At 37.0% G+C, this 22570-nt stretch overlaps 1 pseudogene; it reads right to left on the bottom strand.

Moving 5' to 3' along the window:
• Window positions 1-6035: 6035 nt before the first annotated feature.
• LOC126704082 (protein FAR1-RELATED SEQUENCE 11-like) lies at window positions 6036-8652 on the bottom strand (annotated as a pseudogene).
• Between the last annotated feature and the right edge of the window lie 13918 nt (window positions 8653-22570).

Raw genomic sequence — 22570 nt, 5'->3', positions numbered from 1 at the left:
AAAATTGTGGAGGGTGTAAAGTTGAGGTGGCACATTCTTAAGAGGTCGAAAAAAAAAAAAAAAAAAAAAAGCTTTGGGCAATTGGTGTTATTTCCCTTACAAAGTAATTTAGAGAGAAACCCTTCAAACTTACACTAAGTCTTTTGGGTAATTGGTGTCCCTCTATTATATATTAACTACTCAGTTAAAGACTCTCCATGGAGTTATCTCCCTTACAAGTGGCGTTAGAAGCCATGGTAGTGTGGGGCAAGATGACAAGGTTATCAAGGTCCCTTTCGCTACTAGAGGGGGGACAAGGTGTAAGTACTTGGAGTTCTTTTAAAGTTCACACAAATGATCTTAGAGAAAGACCCAACAATGAAATATTGCTAATGAAGGTAGATAACGGTAGGGTGCGAGATTCCCATGGACATAGACGAGCAAGGTTGACACATGTTCCCATGGATAGTGTACGAGAAGCCGATGGATGATAGGTTGATAAAAAAGATACTCATAAGGTAAGGGGGAGTGAATAAGACTTGTTCATGGCCCACAAAAATGTTTTGAAACCCACATAGAGGCAGATACTCACACATGAGAGTGAGATTGTTGGGTATAAGTTCAATATTGAAGAATGAAGAGAAAAATGAGATGTTAATTTAATATAGTTGATCTCATATCTATTGGACTTAAGCCATTTGAATTAAGTGGTATTTCTATATGTTATATTAACTAATGTGTAACTCCGTGTATATGCACGAGTACATTTAAAATCATTCACAAATTTATATATATATATATATAGAATATAATTGGATCTAAACTCTTCAATTTTTACACCCAATAATTTACTTGCCACAAAATTAAAAAATTAGATGAGACACATCACAAATTCGACTTGAAGGCGATTATTGAGGAGACCTTTTGCTAGGCGGGGGCTTTCAATCTAGCAAATTATGTTCCATAACTTGGGGCACTAGATCTACAGGTTTGTATTTGTTTCTATTTACTGAACTTTGTCCTCCATTTGGAAATCCCAGCCATTGATTTATTGCTTGTAGTATCTAAAAAGGAAAAATCAGTACTTCCGACTTTTCTTTTTAGGCTTTACATTTCAAGTTGATTTCAGCTGCAGCCACCTTAAAAATTCAGAATTTTCTCTGTAAGTAGTGTTGCCAGTCCAAAAGTGTCACACTTAGCAGTTCATACTTCAAACTTCAAAGCAAAAGCCAAATCTCAAACTGAAAAGCTCATGAAAATCATAAATAAATAAATAAATAAGCACTGAATTAATTTTTTACAAGTCTTTAATCTTTACGACTTTTTTTATTGGCTAGCTCTTAATTGTTGCCCACTTCCATAGCCAAATTCTATTTGGGTTAAGGGTGCTGTTGTTGACAACCCATTTTGCAACCTGCATTTAAAAGGTAATTTCACCTTGGAAATATGCATCTTGATTCTGTTCATTAGATTATTAATCTCATTTTACCAAAATGATCTTAATGTTGTAACGATCAAATTGACTAGTAATAAGCCTTAATCAAACCACCAAATTGAAAGTTGTCATCAAATCGAGTTTTAATGATTGAGATGCACTATCACAAATTGAGTTCGACTATATGTGATTATGAACAATTGATTTCAATTGGTTATAAGTATAATCAATTTGAGATCAATGATGTGTCATAATTTGATTAGTTAGAATTACATTTTATGGTAGGATTGCACATACCTAATTAACTAGATAATTAAACATTAATTATTCAATGAGTAATTTGTGTAATTATATTTTAATTAGGGTAAATTTGGAACCAATTAAGTCTAAAATGGGAGTGATTGGAGCCATTTAATGTTAATTAGGAGCTAATTTGGGACCTATTAATGTTAATTGTGTTGAAATCATTTTCTAACAAATGACCTCTGCTCACCATTTCATCGATATCTCTCAGAATATTTTAAATCTGTAAATGAGGTTAATTTTTCCTAAAATTAGACATCCGGGGCTTCAATTTGAATACAAGAACAAAACATTTCCAATCAGAATTTAGTCAGATATGATTATTCGAAGTTGACTCTACAAGCTGTTACAGCAGCTATGGGAAAACTAAAATTTGGCTTACTCCTCACTCCCACCAATCTCTACATTTAATGCACCAGATTTCCCCAAAGGGTAAAATAAGGTCTAGATTTATAATTCTTTGTCAACCCTCATTAAATAGCATTCCATTCATATTTCCTCCGCCACTTTTATATAAACCCCCCATCTCCTTCATTCCAAGATAGAAAAAACCCCATCTCTCTTCTCTTGAATTCTATTAAGTTGAGTAGTCTTGTCATATCTTGATCTTCTTGAGACTCAAGGTATTGAGTGAGACTCACTCTTTCTCTCCTAACTCTTCTTTTCCTCCATCTTTAGGATCTCCCTCAAGAGTCTCCTTCTCTACCATATGGATCTTGCATGAAGGTATAATCTCTTTTCCTAATTTTTTTTTTTATATTGCCATGATGAGAATTTAGAATTAAAGCATGATAGTAATTACTTAAATTCTCTTGAGTATGTTTGAATGTTATTAAATGTTCTTATGTGTTCTTCACATGTTCATGCATAAACACTAGTTTTGATCTTAAATCCATATCACAAATATGAAAAACATGTTTGTTTCATAATTCTTTCAAATCCTTGAATCTAGGATATCACCATCCACACACATTCACTGGAATTTATTTTTCAATCCAAATGCAAATGTTTAATAAATTGAATTAGGGTTTATCACATGCACACACTTTAAATTCAACATGCAAATTGATTGATAACATATTGGATAATGTGATATGAATGTTGGCCATCATAATCTAGAAGACACTGGGCAAGGTGGGTGCCTAACACCTTCCCACCTTATAACATAGCCTCCGAGATTAGATCAAGGGTTAGTAGATCAAATACTTATCCATGTAATTTTTAATTTTTAGATTGTAATTAGGAAATAAAGCCATGTTCTTTATCTTAAATTGTATCTAGGACCAAAACTATGTAATTTTCCTATGATAAATGTAAATTCAATTTCAAATTAATAAAATGAGGAATTTTTCAATTATGGTTTTCTTATTTTTCCAATAATTAAATAAGTGGCAACTCCATTGTAAAACTCTTAATCTAAGAGGGGAAATATAACTAGTCGAATCTCTATTTTGAGAGGCAATAACATAACTCTACCCATTCATGTGGGTATGGCCCAACACATCCTAAAAAAGGGGCCGAGGGCGTAGTCTCTCACAGCTGTTAACGGATGCTGTACAGCACCCGTTAATGTGATAAAAATTCAAATAAAATATTCATATCTTTTTAGGGATATGGAAAAAGTTGAGTATGTAATAAGCGTGTGTCAATGTAGATGGAAAAAAGTCAAATTATTTAGCAACTGGATCAAAATTCCCTTGAACCAAAAATTGAAAAAGTGTGTTTTTTTTTATATCTCTAAATTGCCCTCAGCCTTATTATGAACTCCCAAATTTATCCCTGCTCTATAACCACAAAATACACACAAAAAAGTCATATAGAGAAAATTATAGTAACATCTGGGTATGGACAAGGACCTCCATCGGACCATCACTGATCTCACTCTAACATCAAATTTAAATTTTCTAACACTATTGGGTCAAGATGATGAGTCCTCTGATGCATCCATGTAACCTTAATTCCAATTTGGTTTTGGGGATACAGAGTGAGAAAGGAGTTGGTCTTGGGTGAAATTGAGAAAAATTAACTCCTAATGCTTTTCAATTGGCAGGTAAGAGGATAGATGAGAAATTTGAGAGAGTGGGTTTTTTGAAGATATGTGTGCGTGAAGGAAAATGAAGAAATGTAGAAGAAGAAAAGAAGATAAAGGTGTGGAGGAAAGCAGATAAAGGAGATGAAGAAAGTGGATATTTGTGAAGAAATGGGTGGATGAGAAAAAAAGAGAAAAAAAAAATTTAAAAAGAAAAGAAAACAAAGGGTCATATGTGGGTGGGTGTTAGGTAAGGGTATTAAACAAACCTTTTATTTAATAAAAAAATATGATTGAATATAATGATTGATGGGACTATGACAGATATATATTTCATGGTATTACCAATGCTAAGATATAATTAAGTACAAGAGATGTTACACGCACAATATTTTTATAATATTTTTACAACAAATCATAGGTGGTTAGTTGTTATTGGTTCAAATTTGAACCTAACATTAAGATTAAATTTTTGCTCCAACAATAATAACTAATAACAACCTGCCACTTAAAATTTGTTGTAAAAATATTGTGAACATATCATTTCTCATTAAGTATAAAAGGCTTGATATTTAAAAAAAAAAAAAATATATATATATATATATATATATATGAAAGAAACTATAATCCCTTATATCATATTATATATAATAAAAGTTGCACTTAAACACGATGGTTGTGTCAAGTGACTTCATCAAATTGTAAATTTTTTTAAAGTTTTAAATTTTAAGAAAAAGTATATATAATTTTTTTTCTCCTATCGTTTCTAAATGGATAAAAATCTTAAAGAACTAAATAAAAGTTGCTTCACATGATACCAATCTTAATTTGATTATAGTTGAATTACATTTGCTGTGCTTAATATGTCTCCGTGCAATTTCCTTTAAGGATTTTGTACTCAAATTGAAATAAAATTATATTAACCTTAGACTTTTAGTTTAAAGTTGCAACGTACCAAACATTTGCATCTATGGATTGAGCTTTGAGATGTTTGTTTCCCTGAAAAACAATGCATATGGTCTCAATTTGCAATTAATGCTTCTAAAAAAAATTGCAATTAATGCGATGATAGATCATAATGTGGTGATATGGGGTATTGCAATGGGATGGCAATTCATGTTCGCGAGTCAGGTCATGTCGCGTTGAGCCATGAGTATTTGGCTATATAGGTTGACCTAAATCCAACTTGTTTAGTAAACATGTTAGGAATCCTTAAACTGAACACAACCTATTTATTAAACAGGTCAACCCAATCTGGCACGTTCAATTCGTTTAATTAAAAAGCCATGTAAAGGTCAATACAAATGACTCATTTAATAATCTATTTGATTAATAGGTCATACCTAACATATATAATTTTTATCAATTCTCATATATCTAAAATTAAAATACAATTCTCATAAAAAAAAAAAATCAATTCAATTATAACTACAAATATAGTAATAAACATATAAAAACAAACCATTAATGAAGCAATAATTTCAAAATAAATAATAATTTTATAAGCTAAACGAGTCAAAATAGTTCGCATGTTTATTAAACGGGTTAGCCGTGTCAACCTAAATATGACCTCAACCCATTTAACATCAACCCATGACTTGTTTATAAACAGGTTGATCATGTCGAGTTCGCGGGTCGTGTCGGATTTTTCCACCACTAGTACTACTTAGTGCTTATATGCTCAGATGTAATAGGTTCCGTAACAATCAAATATACTTGATGTCTATGTATTAAAAAAAAAAAGTCGGTTATAAAATTCCATTAGACTAATATTATATTAATATTAGACATATATATATATATATATATATACACTAGCCTTTAAGCACGCGCTCACATGCGTGCTTAAAGACTCCTCTATTTTTTTGGGTAAAAGTTATAATTTGCATCTATTATAATTTAGAATTTTTTTTAAAAAAAATTCAAACAAAAAAAAAGGATAAAATTTAAAGATAAGCAGTAACTGTAATTTCTTTTTTGAACTTGAAGGGAATAATTTCTTTTTTGTTTTGCTGCTCATTTTTCAAGACTATTAACCATAATTGGTATAATTTAAAATATCATGATCTCAACTAGTCAACATCAATAAGAGTACTTAGCTAATCAAAAAATTTAAGTATAATGCCATAATATTCTCAAAATAAAAATATAACACCCAAAAAAGAAAAAGAAAAAACACAAGAGAAGCAATAATTAAAAACTCAAAAATAACAAAATATTGGATTCAATCCCAATTCAAAAATACAAGTTCAAGAGCTTCTACCTAACATTTCAAACAAAATATTGGATTCAATCCATTTCACTTGATGTACATGTTTTCCCTTTTTTTGCAGCATTTGAGGAAGTACAAGTCTCTTTCTCCGAACACGTAGAAATGTTATGACCAACATGCTTGCAAAGCCCACAAGTCTTCTTTTGCTTTCCTAATTCTCTTCCACCTTTCATTCGTTTTTGCTTTGGATGAACTTTAGTCTTTGATAGCGGAGGACAATTAATGAAACCATCTCCATTAATCACACCATTAACATTGGCATCAACCACATTTTCCTTGCCTACTAAATTTTCATCATCCAACACTAGCAATTCCTTTTCACTTAATGAGGCTTCACAACACCAATGTGATGGTAAATACAATGGTGGAATATGGTAACAATCTTTGTGAAGGAATACACTAAGAATGTGACAACAAAGTATACCCCGAAATTCAAATTGTTTGCAACTACAATTAGTCACCTCACCATCCCATAAGACCTTGTGCTTTTGACTAGTTTCATCTTTATAATATTGTTGCACAAATTCAATACGGTTTTCTTGATAAACTGAATATTGTGTTGCTCCCTCAAACTCCTTTTGAAATTTTTTGAAAGCATAAGGTGTCAAAACATTATGTGCTTGGTCTTCTAATGGTGACAATGTTCTTAAAGAAGAACCTCTAAATGTCTTTAACATTGTATCATGTGATTGTGTTTGCTCAATATCTTCAATGGCAAGATCAACCTAAGATTATAAATAATAAAATAAATTAAAAACTTTTATATGACATATAAAGGCTACAAATATTAACAAATAAAAAAATAAAAGAAATTATACAATAAAAGAAATCAATGGTAAGTATTGACTTACTTGTTTAATGAGTTGGATCAAGTTTATGTGAGAACTAATAAACTGTTTAATAAAGGCATTTATACTTTCCGATCTTCTAGATGTTGTCAGTCCACCAAAAAAATGTCCACGAAGGTAACATGGCACCCAAAAGTGCTTGATTTGATATAAACCAATTACATGCTTGTTAGGAAGCATGTCATACTTTTCCATAACTTGAGTCCATTGACCCTCAAATTCTTCACATGAGTCTAACTTGTATAACTTGTAGAACTCTATACACCAATTTGAATATTGATTACGAAGAATAGATGTAAACCAACCACTAAACTTAGCGGTAATATGCCATATACAAAAGGCATGTTTTGTGAGTGGTAATTCTTTTAATATTGCCTCCATAATCCATGGATCTTGATCTGTCAAAATTGTCGTGAGTTGTTTCTTCATTAAACATACAAAATTCTGCTAATAAAAAAAATTGTATTAGAACATGTTAACATTTCAAATGATATGTATTACTATTATTCCACTAATTAATTAAATAAAATGGAAAAACGGTTGTACAAAGTTATAAGATAAATAGAATACCTTCATTAGCCATTGAAAAGCACTAGTTGTTTCATTTTGAAGAAGTGCACAACCAAAGAGAATTGTTTTTCCATGATTATTGACACCAACAAAAATACCAAAAGGCATATCATAAGCATTTACCTTGTAAGTAATATAAAAAACAACCACATCTCTATATTTTTGGTACCAATCAAAATTATAAGGGTGCAACCAAAAAATATGCTTTAACCTTTTCTCTTCATCAGTTGTGAATGCATATTGAAATTAGAATTCCTTTCTTGAGCAACTTTACAAAATTGTAAGAGATCCATAGCATCATTCATAGTATGCATCTTTCTCATTTTCACATAAAGATTACGAATGTCCCATTGAAAAAATGGAAGATGTACATGTTTCACATTTTTCTTAAGTTCCATAACACGTATTATTTCTCTAATTGAAAGTCCAGCTTCTTTGTATAAGAGAATGCAATTTTTATCATCTTCAATGATAACTCAATTGGCCGGAAGAAATAGTACACTTGAAAGGGAAAACAATTCATGATTGTGATCTACAAAAAAAAAAAATAGTGACATGCCATTCTTTCGGAAAAATGTCTATTGACTTTCGCAATACAATAGTTAGCCGAGCCTTGCATCCACATTTTAAAGGCATTCTATTTCGTTGCTCCTTAGATAGATCCACCATTTTTAGTGGTTGTCTACCTTCCCGATGACAAAAGAAATTACGTCTTCCTATTTCTCCATTTTTTTTTCTCTGAACGACCTTTTCAAATTGTAAAATCATTTCGATTTGCATAATTTTTATAGAAAATGAAAGCTTCTTCTTCAATAAGAAAACATTTACCAACAAAAGGCTCAAATTCATTTTCTATTGAATGTATATCCTCATATTCTTCAATAACCCCCACCTCATCTATTGGACATTCATTCCAATCAACTATTTCCCCTCCACGTGTGTTATTATTTTTTCCATCATTTCGAAACTCATTTAACTCAACACAATTCCTTGAAACACTTCTATGAATCTCACTTGCAATTAAATCATCATCAATTTGTGCTATATTAAAGCAAGAATTTAAAAAAAAAAAATCAATATCATATTATACATTAATGAAATATGGATTACAAACAAAATAAAAAATAATAGTTCCTTCTTAAGGTAGTTCATTTAAGTCAAAGTAATTCAATGGAACAAGTTGATGAGTCTCACTTGCAACTAAATTGTCATCCATTTGTGCTGCATTAAAACAATCAATATTCAATATCATATTTTAGGATAAATGAAAAAAAAAGATACAAATAAAATAAAATAATAGTTCATTCTTGAAGTAATTCATTTAAGTTAAAGCAATTCCTTTTAACAACTTGATGAGTCTCACTTATAACTAAATTCTCATCCAACTAGATGAGCCTCAACTTGGTGCTATATTAAAACAAGATTAAAACAATCCACATCATATTTTAGGATAAATGAAAAAAAAAATGATATAAATAAAAAAAGATTAACCTCATATTCAAATATATTTAAAAATAAATATGAATTTAATAAAATAAAATTATTGTACCTTGCAAAATAATTGCTTAATCCTTCATTGAACATTTGAACTTTTCTTTATCTCTTTTTTTTTTTTTTTTTTTCTTTTTGAAGTGGGTTTGATAATGGTAAAGTGAATGAAAGTGATTTTGATATTGGTAAAATGAAAGAAGATGAATAGTAAAATATTGATAAAGTGAAATTGGGTGGGAAATAAAAAGTGAAATTGAGGGAAATGTGTTAAAGGTGTGTTAAAGGGAAATGGAGGGAAATGTGTTTAAGGTGTGTTAAAGGGGCATTTTTGTCCTATAATTACTGAAGAAACCAAGATACACGTTTTACACAAACCAAAGCTGAAAAGTTAATTTTTGCCCATTTCCTATGTAGGTAGGACCCAGGGGTTGGTTCATTAATAGGTATTGGCCGGCACCTATTAACGAAACCTTGTAGGGATCTAAAAACAATAGATGGACAATTTAACACATATTTCACTGCCACTGTAAGGGTTAGGACCTGTCTCTCCAGGGCAGTAGGTTGTGCCATCGAGCATATAAGTACCATGCAGCCTTTTGTCTGGGTAGCGTTTGTATGGCCTACAAGCTACAATTACGATACTACTTTCCCTAGAGACGGCGCCAATTGATGATACCATAAATATCACCAGTGAGCTACACGATCCTTGCACACTCGTAACGATATCTGCAAAGAAAATAGAGAAGACCTAACAGAGAGCATCGGTGTGATACCGGCCAAATACCCTCCGAAGGTCAAGTTAGAACTATTCTCACAACTCTAGAGTGCTAAAGAGGGGTAAAGTATGCATACCTTGATTTGTGAGGGTATTGGGACTTTTATAGTAGTAGACGGTTGGCCTCTCTTCCTTGGCGTAGAAGTCTTTTCCTTATAGGAATCCTCTTAAATAGTCCCAAACATGATAGACAAGATATTTCCTTGTAGAGAAGATCTATATTTACATGCATATCTTCCTAAATCCACTTCACACTAGGATTCCATCTACCTAGGGATTCTATAGTGATTAAGTGTGTGTCGCAAGTATTTTCCATCTGGGGTTTTTGTTGTATTTATCCGTAACAGGCCTTTGCACAAGTTAGGCTTGCCTTATATTGGCCTACAGACATGGATCCGTCAGGCCTATTTAAAGAAGGTCCGTCAGGATATATTTTTACCCTTATTAGTTGCCCCCTTCACCCCATGGGTCCATCATCCTTGAGTGGGAGGACCCGGGGGGTGACAGTTCAAGACTCTGGAGGTGATGGTTCAAAGGCCAGTGGGTCGACGGTTTCAATACAGACATCGTGAATTGCACCAACTCCTGACAAGTTGTCCAGCAGCTATTATGACGCATGACACGTGTTGTTCTTTGGCTGGATTTTACCTTAGATCAAAGCGTCGCTTCGTCTTCCGTACACTCCCTCTATAAATACCAATACCTTTCTTTCTCATTTCTCTATTTTCAACTGAAACATATTGTCAGAGGGCAACCGTCATCCTTGTCAGAGACCATTCCGTCCAGTCGCTATATCCGTCATCAACACTCTTCCTCTGTTCATTCACAAAATTGGTAAGTGCTCTCTTTTCACAAGTCCCTTTTACCCGCAGATACACTTTTACATTTTATTTTCCTAGACTTTATACACTTTATACACCCGTCATCACTTCTAAATCCGTCAGTCTTAGGTTTTGTCGTCACATGTAGGCAATGTCTAGTGCATCGAGTAACCAATCATTTATCCGTGACGGGGTGAATTACAAGGAAGTATACCCGTCCAGTTATAAAGACCAAGAGAGTCCAGGCGAAGAGAGGAGTTCGTCCGCCTCTTCCTCGTCCTCAAGTATGAGGATATGGAGATGGTTGAACAAGAAGAGGTTTCTGATGACGGCGAGGAACAAACATTAAAATCCGTTGTAGGTGCTGATGGACTTAGGGAGTTCATCATGCTACTAGAGTGGACAGTGAATAATTCTATGTCCACCATCAAGGAGAATCACTTCAAAACTCTTAAGGATAATTTCCAGATTCCTAAAAACATCTCTATCCATCTGCCCTATAAGTCAGAGAGATGCTACTATGAAGGGGTAGAAGACATTGGAGTGTATGAACAAATGTTGAAGGCTGGACTTAGGTTTCCACTAAGCTCCCTTCACTATGAGCTCCTCAAATACTTGGGCCTATCCATCAACCAAGTGCCTCCAAATACCTGGAGGGTCTTCATAGCAATGGAGGTCCTGTACGATGCTATGACTGACGGTGCCAGGAGGCTAACAGTAAGGGAATTCCTTCACTGCTACCGTCCGAATGAGATAGACAAGTCAAGTGGAATATATAGTTTTGTTCCCAGGAGTCTGTTGTTGAAGGTTATATTTGAAACCCCAGACTCAAATAGGGATTGGAAGAGCCTTTATTTCTTCCTAGAAGGTGACGAGTGGATGTGTTGTCTAGACATGGAACACATGCCCATCAACATGACTTGGGGCATATTGCATCTGTCCAGTATGAACCCGTCCTAGTGTGTGAATTTTTTACAATCGTTCAGTTTATTATAACTTTCCCAACAGCTTTAACCGTTCATTTTCTTTGCAGTTAGACGGCGCCCACAAGTTGAACTTAAGGAGTTCAACTTTCTCAAGAAGATTTTTTCTAAGACCTAGCCGGAGGAGAGGACTTGGGCAAAATTAGTTACACTTAATACCATCCATTGTTATTGCAACAAACCTAAGCCAACGCCTGTAACCGTCAGATACGAAGAAAAAATCCGCAGACGTAAGTCTGTCGTCCTTATTCTATTTGAACGGTCTTCAATTTTATCTTAGTAGTTAACTTCACCCGTTCATCTTTTCAGAAATGGACGACGCTAGGAGGAGAGCACTGATTAGGTCGCAGGCTACAAATAAAAAGGAGACCAGTGACGTGGCTCCCAAGGGAACAGGTTGAAGCAACCCGTCCATAAAGAGGAAGCAGCCACCTAAAGGGGACCGTCCTGCTAAGAAGCCCAAACTCCCTTTGGAGCCCGTTGTGGGGCTAATGGCTGAGAGTGCGAAGACGGTCACCCCAGTAAAGCATAGGGCTGGTAAGGGCACGATGAAGGCCCCGTCCACTAGCCAAGAGTAGCCACCCGTCCTCCTCCGCAAAGACTTAAAATATCCCTTGGAGCAGCTTTCGTCTATCATAACTTCGGAGGATTATGAGGACTTTAGGTAATCATTCTACAGAGGCAATAAGGGAGACAGGTCTCTTTGCAATTGCTCAGGAAATTTTGTCCGTCGTCTTTCCATCCGTCCTTTCCACTTATCTTCCTATCTAACCCTTCTTTCTCTTTTGTTTTCAATCCATGATTATGATGAAAGGGCTGATGGAACAATGTCTTAACCGTGAGACAGCCTTTGAACGTGTGCAGGCAAAGGCAGAGTAGACGGAGGATGAACTGGGTCAACTCAACAAATGGAAATCTACAATGGAGCAAAAGTTTAACCTCTCAGAGAAGGTGAGAAAGGAGCTTGAAAAGAGGACGGAGGAGGCAAGGAAGGCCATGGAGAAAAAAGAAAAGGAGATTCAAGACCTGAAGGATAAGCTCCGTCAGGCTAAGGAGGCGGTGATACGTGAGTACCATAACTCCGACGCCTTGCTATCAAAGCTAGAAGACTCTTTCCTGCAGGGTTTTAAACAATTGAACAATTTCCCTTTAAGGGTTTTACATTACTTTGTCCGTCATTGGTATTTACTTTGCTTGTTTCATGGTTGCTATGAATATAGTAATTCATTTTTTATTCGATCCATCCATTATGGGAGGCCTTTAATATTTCATTCCTAACTGTGTCCGTCCACATTATGTTATGGAATATAAGTTGCGTCCGTCTTAATGTCTAAGGGGACTGTCCACGAATTAGACTGTCGTTTTGATCTTTCTAGGTGATCCTCTACTTCATGAACTTGAATAAAATTTATATCTTTTATGCACCGTCCTATTTATGGATTTGGTAGTATTTTCATCCATTTTGGGATGATCAATCCAGTTTGTGGATGTTATATCCGTCCAGCTTGTGGACTTTAATTTGTATCTGTCCACTTTTTTGTGGACTTTGTGAGAATTCAGGTTGAAGAGACACAGAGGTATGTCTGAATATTCTTCTTAAAAAATCATGTGTTTGTAGAAAACTACCGACCCCATTGGGCATAAAAAGATACTTAAAATACTTAAAGTATTGTAGCAAAAAGTTGTTAAAACTAATAATTGTAGTAAAAACTAAAAAAAGAAAAACTGGAAAAAGCGTCGTTGCTCTTCATGTCTCTACTGATAGTATTTCCGTAGGTGCTCCATGTTCCATGGGTGCTGAAGCTTTTATCCGTCCAACGTCTCGAGGTAGTAGGTGCCCTTCCTCTGCCATGATGCGATCCTGTAGGGTCCTTCCCAGTTGGGACCAAGCTTTCCTTGCGAAGGATCTCTAGTAGCACCCATTACCTTTCGTAGTACAAGATCTCCAACCTGAAAGTCTCTACGCCTAACGTTGGAGTTGTAGTGTTTCGCCATGAGATTTTGATATCGTGCCATCCTTTGCTCCGTTGTCATTTGTACTTCGTCCACTAGGTCGAGCTGAAGTTGCATGGCCTCTTCGTTCTTATTCTCGTCATAGTTCTCCACCCAAAAGCTTGTGAGACCTACTTCTGCTAGGATGACAACTTCACTTCCGTATACTAATCGAAATGGCGCTTCTCCAGTGGGCGTTCTTGCTGTAATTCTAGATGGCAGCTCGTCAGGCCAAATACTCTTTGTCCCTTCAAGCTAGGTCTTGATAATCTTAAGCAAGGACCAGTTCGTGATTCAACTTGTCCATTGACCTGTGGGTACACGGGCAACGAGTAGTGATTCTTGATTCCTAGCTCCAAACAGAAGTCCCTAAATGTGCTATTGTCGAATTGCTTTCTGTTGTCCGAGACAAGCACTCTGGGTATCCTGTACCTGCAGATGATATTCCTCCAAACAAAACTTCTAATGTTCTTCTCCGTGATAGTTTCTAGGGCTTCTACTTCCACCCACTTAGTGAAGTAGTCAATACCAACCACCAAAAACTTTAGCTACCTAACTGTTGTGGGAAGGGTCCCATGATATCCTAGTCCCCATTGAGCGAAGGGCCAAGGGGCTGTCATGGGAGTCAATTCTTCAAATGGTTACTTAATGAGATTGCTGAACTTTTGACACTTGTCACAAGCCTTGACATAAGCCTGTACGTCCTTCAGCATTGTAGGCCAATAGTATCCTGCTCAGATCAACTTGTGCACTAATGATTGTGCCTCCGAGTGGTTTCTGCAGATACCCTCATGGACTTCTCTCATTACATAATCTGCTTCCTTGTGGCATAGACACCTCAAGTACGGATGGGAGAACCCTCTTTTGTATAAAACATCTTTTATCAGCATAAATCGTGATGCTTGGACCTTTAACTTTCTAGGGGCGTCATTCCCGTCTAGTAAAACGCCAGTCTTCAGGTATGATATCAATGGCACAGTCCAATTGCTTTCAGAATTTACTTCCTGTACATTTGTTTTATCATCGATGAGTGAGGAGACTTGGACAAATGACAATACCTATTCGGGGACAAGCATAAATTCTACTAAGGCTGCTTTTCCTAGTCGGTCGGCTCATTCGTTTTCACTCCTTAGTATTTGAACAAATCTGACTTCGAGGCTACCGATTCAATTCTTCACTTCTTCTAGATACCTCTTCATCCTTTCGTTCTTACACTCGTAGCCATCATTAATCTGACTTGTTACCACCTATGAGTCGCAATGTACGACCACATCTTCCGCACCTGTAGCCTTTGTGAGGTCTAGCCTTGCCACCAAGGCTTCATATTCTGCCTCATTGTTGGCTGTGGGGAAATCCAATTGGATCATGCACTCAATCTTATCCCCCTCTGGGGTTTGGATCACCACACCAGCCCCTCTTGCTCATCTATTTGAAGATCCATCCGTAAAAATACTCCATTGTTGCGTATCTTTTGCCCCTTGGCCATCTCCAAGGGTGAATTCGGCGATGAAATCAGCCACCATTTGCCCTTTTACATCCGTTCACGGACGGTACTATATGTCAAACTCGCTAAGCTCTACTACCCACAAGGCCATTCTTCCTACTGCCTCGGGGCTACTCATGGCTCTTCTCAAGGGCTTGTCCGTCAAGACATTGATAGTGTGTGCTTGGAAGTACGGTTTGAGTTTTCGCGTAGCAGTTATCAACGTGAAGGCCAACTTCTCCATCTGATGGTACCTCTCTTCTACTCCTCGGAGCACTCTTCTTGTAAAGTAGACTGGTCTCTGAGATCCATCTTCCTCTCTCACCAAAGCAGCGCTAACAGCGGCTTGTGAAACAGCTAAATATAGGTAAAGCTCTTCTCCCAGCTTGGATGGACTGAGCAATGGTAGAGATGAAAGATATGACTTTAAGTTGTCAAACGCCATCTGGCATTCGTCCATCCATTCAAACGATTTTCTCAGAGTGCAGAAGAAAGGTAGATATTTGTCCGTCGCTTTCAAGATGAACCTGTTTAGGGCTGCGATTTTGCCATTCAAATTTTGCACTTCCTTGACTGTCCTCAGCGGTTCTTACTCTATTATGACCCGTACCTTCTCCGAGTTAACCTTCATACCTCTTTGGGATACCATGAAGCCCAAGAATTCCCTCGTCGTCACTTTGAATGCACACTTGCCTAGGTTTAACTTCATGTTATATAACCAGAGGGTGTCGAAGGTCTCACGGAGGTCGCCTAGATGATCATCTTCGTGTAGGCTCTTCATCAGCATGTCATCAACATAAACTTGTATGTTCCTCCCAATCTGGTATGCGAACATCTTGTTCATTAATCTTTCGTATATTGCTCTAGCATTTTTGAGACCGAACAGCATCACTTTATAGCAAAACAATCCCTAGCTGGTGACAAAAGAGGTGTTCTCTTGATCGACTTCTTCCATCTTGATCTGGTTATAGCCCGAGAAAGCATCTATGAAGCTTAAAAGCTGGTGTCTTGCGGTTGAGTCTACCAAAGTATCTATCCGAGGGAGTGGATAGCTGTCTTTGGGGCAGGCCTTATTGAGGTCCGTAAAGTCTACGCACATCCTCCATTTTCCATTAGCCTTTTTAACCATGACGACATTTGCCAACCAATCGGGGTAGTACACTTCTCGGATGAAATCTCCCTCGAGCAACTTTTGTACTTCCTCAGCAATGGCTTTGTCTCGCTCCTAAGCGAATACTTGTTTCTTTTGCCGGATTAGGGAGAATGAGGGTGATACATTTAGTTTATGAACCATGATTGTGGGGTCGATCCTTGGCATATCCTCGTGACTCCAGGAGAACATGTCTTGATTGTCTCTTAAGAATGCCATGAGCTCTTGGCGCACCGGCTAGCTTGCCAATGTACCCACTCTAGTCGTCCGTTCTGGCCTTGAATCATCAAGGATTACTTCTTCTAACTCTTCAACTGGCTTTGCTACTGTCCGTTGTTCTCCTATGCACATTGTTTGCTATTGATCGTCCATTTCTAGCATAGCAATATATCATTCTGGTGCTGCCACCTGATTTCCACGCAGTTCTCCTACTCCATAATCCGTTGGGAACTTGATCATTAAATGGTAGGTTAAAGTTACAGCCTTCCATGAGTTGAAGGTGGGTTTTTCGAGAATGGCATTGTAAGCAGACGAACAGTCGACCATCAGGAATGTTACTTCCTTAGTGATCTGCTGGGGGTAATCTGCCACCATTACTGTTAACGTGACGGCACCGATGGGAAACACTCTCATCCCTTCGAAACCAACTAGAGGGGCATTAACAAGGACCAACTATTCTCTATCAATTCTCATCTACTGAAAAGCCAGGTAATACAAGATGTCTGCCAAACTGCCGTTGTCGACCAGAACTCGGTGCATGTTGTAGTCTCCTACCCTTAGGCTGACAACAAGCACGTTGTCATGCGGGTGGTGCAGCCTTCGAGTATCTTCTTCTGAAAATCTGATGACGGGGTTGTCGATCCGTGCCATCTTGGGTATAGTGCCTGTAAGCTGGACGTTCTGGACCATTCTCAGGTATGTCTTCCTGGCTTTTTTGGATGACCTAGAGGTTTCCGTGCCCCCTACGATCATCCTTATGTCTCCAATGGGCGGCCTTGGGCGCTCATTCTCCCATCGTAGGGTCTGCTCTTAGGGCGGATCTGTTCTCTCCTTGCTAACTAACTTCTATAGTTTCCCCTGTCTTATAAAGGCCTCTATCTATTGTTTTAAATCGTAGCAGTTAGTTGTGTCGTGCATGTGGTCTCGATGGAAGTGGCAGTACTTATCCCTTGGTCTCTTGCTGGGATCTCCTTTCAACTTGTCGGGAACGTCAAGGTTCCTTCGTCTTTGATCTGCATCAAGACCTGATCTATTGGGACAATTAACGGGGTAAAGCTTGTGAATCTCCCAGTGGGGGGTTTGGAGCATCTATCATCCCGTCGTTCTCTGGTCCTAACCACCTTGCGCCCCTTATCCTGTCATGTGTCGCCCTGTCTTTCTCTTTTTCTGGGCTTATCCTCACGAGCCAGCAATGTGTCTTCCACGTTCATATACTTAGTAGTCCTGTAAAGCACTTCCGTCATGGTCTTTGGATCGTTCTTGTACAGAGAAAACAGGAACTTACCCTTTCGTAGCCCATTAGTGAATGTTACCATGAGTATCTTGTCATCCGCCTCGTCAATTGAGAGGGCCTCTTTGTTGAAATGGGTTATGTAGGACCTCAACGTCTCATCCTTCCGCTACTTATTGTTCATCAGACATGCAGTTGACTTCTTGTATCTATGCCCTCCAATGAAGTGCGAAGTGAACTGAGCGTTCAGCTCCTTGAAAGTACTGATAGAGCCAAGCGTTAACCAACTGAACCAAATTCTCGCAGCACCCTTTAGCGTTATAGGAAAGGCCCTACACATGATTTCGTTTGCAACTCCTTGAAGGTGCATCAAGTCTTAAAAGTCTCCAGGTGATCTAGAGGATCCTTGACTCCGTCATAACTGTCTATATGTGGCATGTGAAATTTATGAGGCAGAGGGAAGCAATTGATGGAGGTAGTGAACGGTAAGTCGGTTCGGTTAACTAGGTCGTCAAGATCACTGGATACTCGTCCCTTGAGGGTGTTCATCATAACTTCCATCTTCTCTTTCATTAACTACATCTCCGCGACAATAGGTGGAGTCGTATCCATGAGGGTTGGGAGGTTTATGTTTTGTCACTCTGGTCTTCTTGGGGCGTTACTACCCTCCAATCTCTCCTGGTTCCTGTGATCAATAATGGCACCTTCTTGATCTCCTTCTTGGTTTCTCATCGCTGCGTTCTTCTGTCGTAGCTGTTCCTCTAGAGTCTGGTTTTGTTTGGTGAGGCGCTCCACTGCCGCTGTAAGGGTTAGGACCTGTCTCTCCAAGGCAGTAGGTTGTGGCTCATCTTCCTGAACGTTGTTGGTGATCGCCATCGTGCGTGTAAGTACCATGCAGCCCTTTGTCCGGGTAGCGTTTGTATGGCCTACAAGCTGCAGTTACGATACTACTTTCCCCACAGACGGTGCCAACTGATGATGCCGTAAATATCACCAATGAGCTACATGATCCTTGCACACTCGTAACGATATTTGCAAAGAAAATAGAGAAGACCTGAAAGAGAGCACCGGTGTGGTGTCAACCAAATACCCTCCGAAGGTCAAATTAGAACTATTCTCACAACTCTAGAATGCTAGAGAGGGGTAAATTATGCGTACCTTAATTTGTGAGGGTATAGGGGCTTTTATAGTAGTAGAAGGTTGGCCTCTCTTCCTTGGCATAGAAGTCTTTTCCTTATAGGGATCCTCTTGAATAGTCCCAAACTTGATGGACAAGACATTTCCTTGTAGAGAAGATCTTTGTTTACGCGCGTATCTTCTGGAATCCTTTTCATGCTAGGATTCCATCTACCTAGGGATTCTATAGTGATTAAGTGTGTGTCGCAAGTATTTTCCATCTGGGGTTTTTGCTGTATTTATCCATAACGGGCCTTTGCACAAGTTGGGCTTGCCTTATATCGGTCTACAGACATGGATCCATCAGGCCTATTTAAAGGAGGTCCATAAGGATATATTTTTACCCTTATTAGTAGATTTCCTCCTTTTACTCGACTGATTGGACCATAAAACTAGGGTTGGTAGTAAGACAAAATCTTAAGGAAAAGACAGTAGGTAAACTATGAGGATTGAGGAGAGTTGTTCCATGGTTGGGAAAACAAAATCTTAGGAAAGAGACAGCAGGTAGATTATGATTTACGAGGAAAGTTTGCGTACAATGAAACTGAAGCCAATACGATTGGTTGTTAAATTAACACGTGTTCAGCTGTAGTACATTTAAAAAAAAAAAATTGTGAGGAGTATCCGATCCTCCCCTAGGCCCCAACATGTGAGGTCCAAATATTTTAGTGATGACGGATCCATATCCCATGCAATAGGTATTGCATGATATGGATCCATCACTTCTTATCATTAAGACAATTCCGTCACTTCTTACAGTTATGTATAAGATAATTTAATGGTAGTGAAGAAGAATTTCAAATAGGCAATGAAGTTTTGGAGTCTAATTAAGTGGAATCATTAATTTTTGAAGTGTCCCATATAATAAAAATTACTCTATTTTCATTTTCTTTGTCTTACCTAACAAAACAGAGTATCAGTAGTGGTTGGCCATTTGGGTTTTATGGTAAAAATTCAATTTTTGCTTCAAGAAAACTAAACATAGAAAAATATGAGCTTTTGTTGTAAATTTGACAACTTTTCGTAAAATGAAGTTTAATTGCTTTAAACTTGAAGGTTAGTTTCTTTAATCTTAATTGCTTAATTGCTATGAAGTAGGAATGGAGGATGTTCTGGCGAGCTATGTGTTTGGGAAGAAGAAGACAACAGAAGTTGCTCACTTGTAAGTACTTAAAGACTGGAATCCTTGAAATATTGATTTTATATAGTTATATATTTGGTTTGCTATTTTGATTCTTTACAAAGATTTTAAACCTTGCTAATTTGGATTAAGATATAGTTGATTAGAAGGAAATAGAAGCATAAGTTGGAACATTAGGCAAGTTGGATCACTCTCTACAATTTTCTTATCTTTTTTATCAATCTAACAATTAACGGAAGCCAGTTTTAAGGTAAATGGGTGGTCAAAATTAGGTAGAGTTGGTGAAACTGAGAGTGTATTGAAAGCAATGTTAGTGAATGGATTTAGTCCTGATTGTTTGACTTTCAGTTACCTTATTGAGGTTTTAGGGAGGGTTGGTTGGACTGATGATGCCATTGAGATTTTTGAGCACATGAAGGAGAAAGGTTGTGTGCCAAACACTGGAACTTACAATGCAATGATCTCAAATATATATTAATATATGAATAAAAGCCAGCATTTTTTCAGTAGAACCTTCAAAATGCTTGTTATTAATTCACATATAAAATGATACTTTAGTTCTCTCTCCCCCTTGTTTGCTTAGTTCGGAATTTGAATCCCAGCATGTGCATGTAATTACTAATAAAAGAGAATGTTTCTGCATCTTTGGGTGGTATAACATTCTTTCAGTTTATATTTCCTTTTGGTCTTTGTTCATTTTGTAGTTCAAAGGAATGTTTCTTGTTAGTTACTATCTGTTACTAGTGTATGGGACAATACAATCAGTTAGGAACCATAGCTCATAAACTCACACACTGCAAATTTTTTTTGGTAAGCACAATATTGGTACACAAATTTTCAGCTTTTATTTTTAATGAAAAACATTCATTCTTCTATAATTAAAATAGTTGATATTTTGTACATTGTTTGTTAATTGCTGGAGTATTCTTTAATTATAAGCATCTCTTTTTAATTCCAGCAACCATGTGCCATTTTTTTTTAATTGCTAATAATCATGAATTTTTACTTCTAGAGATAATTAGCATTGAAGTCCAAATTAGAATATTTGTAGCTACAGCATGAATGAAGGTTGAGGGCTCAAGGCTAAGCTGAAGCAAGTGTGATAGAAAAAGTTAAGCTGTTGGAGTTGAAGCCCAAATTAGAACACTAAGATTTAATTATATAAGAGCATCAGCACTGGGGAATGATAATGCCAAATGTAAGGGAATCTGGCATTTCAAGCCCCAAAATGCTCTGTATCAGGGAATGCTAATGCTAAGTATTGCAAATTTTTTTGCAATAGTGCTACAATGCAATTCTACCTTTAGAATTGCACTGTAGCACAATTCTAAAACAAAATAATTTTTTTTTATTCACATATCTGACTCTCTCTCACCATGGTGTCTCTTCTTTGTTTCTCATCTCCTTTCTCTCTCCACAACAGCCTCTCTCTCTCATCACATTTCTCTCTCACAGTGGGCTATTCTGGTGTGGATCGTGGGTTTGGCATGGAGGTGAGACTGGGGAAGTCAAGATCGGCGTGGTATGATCGGTGGCGTGTTTAAGCTTTTTTCGGCGTGGTTTGCGGCATGGTTTCCTCTTAAGAAGTGCAGGCAAGCCGGGTTGTACCTCCCATGGAAGTATGAGACTAAGTGCGACATCTATGAGAAGTGCAAGTACGAGCTCGTCATGGAGTGAATGAAGTTTTGGGTTTTATTGAAGCCGAGTTGTGAAATTTAGGATTTTTTGTTTGTGGGTTTGGTTGATTGATGCATTTTTGGTTGATTTATGAAGTTTTGGGTGTTTAAGTTGATTGGTTATTGTTGGATTTTGTTTGATTGATGCATTTTTTACTTGAACCTATTTAATGGTCTTAAGAAAAAATTATCTTTTGATTCTTCTCCAATTCATGGTTCAGCCGATGATCTCGTTTTGAATCAATTTTGAATAATTGGTGTGTGTGATTTTGTCTTTGTGTGTTGTTGTAGATTCAGCATTGAGAGAGAGGCTGAATAAGATTATGGCTTTAGACTATTTCACCACCTTGCCGGAAATGAAGGCTTCGGTGGAAGTTGCAGATAGAAGAGAGCTAAAAATTAGAGAGAGGAGAGAGATGGGAGAGAAAAGATATAATTTTGGGATATATTATGTTATTATGTAGATATATTATTTTAATGAGTAGAATAGGAAAATAAAAGTTTGGGATGCTGGAGGTAATGTAAAATGGTATGGTATAATGATAAAGTGGCTTTTGGGAATGGTAAAATAGAGTAGAATTGGAATTGTGAGATGTTGATGCTCTAAGACAATAATGAGGTCAATCTAAACCTTTAGGGGGGTGGGGGATGGTGGGGAGCATGGGAAAATTTTTGTTTTCTTGAAGCTGAACTCTCTTTAGTTGTACAAGTTCATTTTATAAATAACTATAATAGAAAGGATGGGCAAAAATGTTGTTGAACCTATTTTTCTCTTTACTTTCGCACATCTTTGTTTTAGAGATTGGTATTGGTTTATTCAAATCAAGTTGTTGCAAATATTGAGAAACAAATATTGAGAAACATCTAATGTATTTACACCTCACATAAATTTGTGGATTCCATTTGTGGAGTCCTTTTTATGTAAGATAACGTACTACACCAAATGCACTAAATTAGGATAAGTTGGTTGAGTTTTAGGTGATTAGCCTCTAAGAA

Source organism: Quercus robur, chromosome 10 (assembly GCF_932294415.1).
Source record: "Quercus robur chromosome 10, dhQueRobu3.1, whole genome shotgun sequence".
Taxonomy (NCBI): domain Eukaryota; kingdom Viridiplantae; phylum Streptophyta; class Magnoliopsida; order Fagales; family Fagaceae; genus Quercus; species Quercus robur.
Note: the sequence above shows the minus strand (reverse complement) of the source record. Positions and strands in the feature narration are given on the sequence as shown.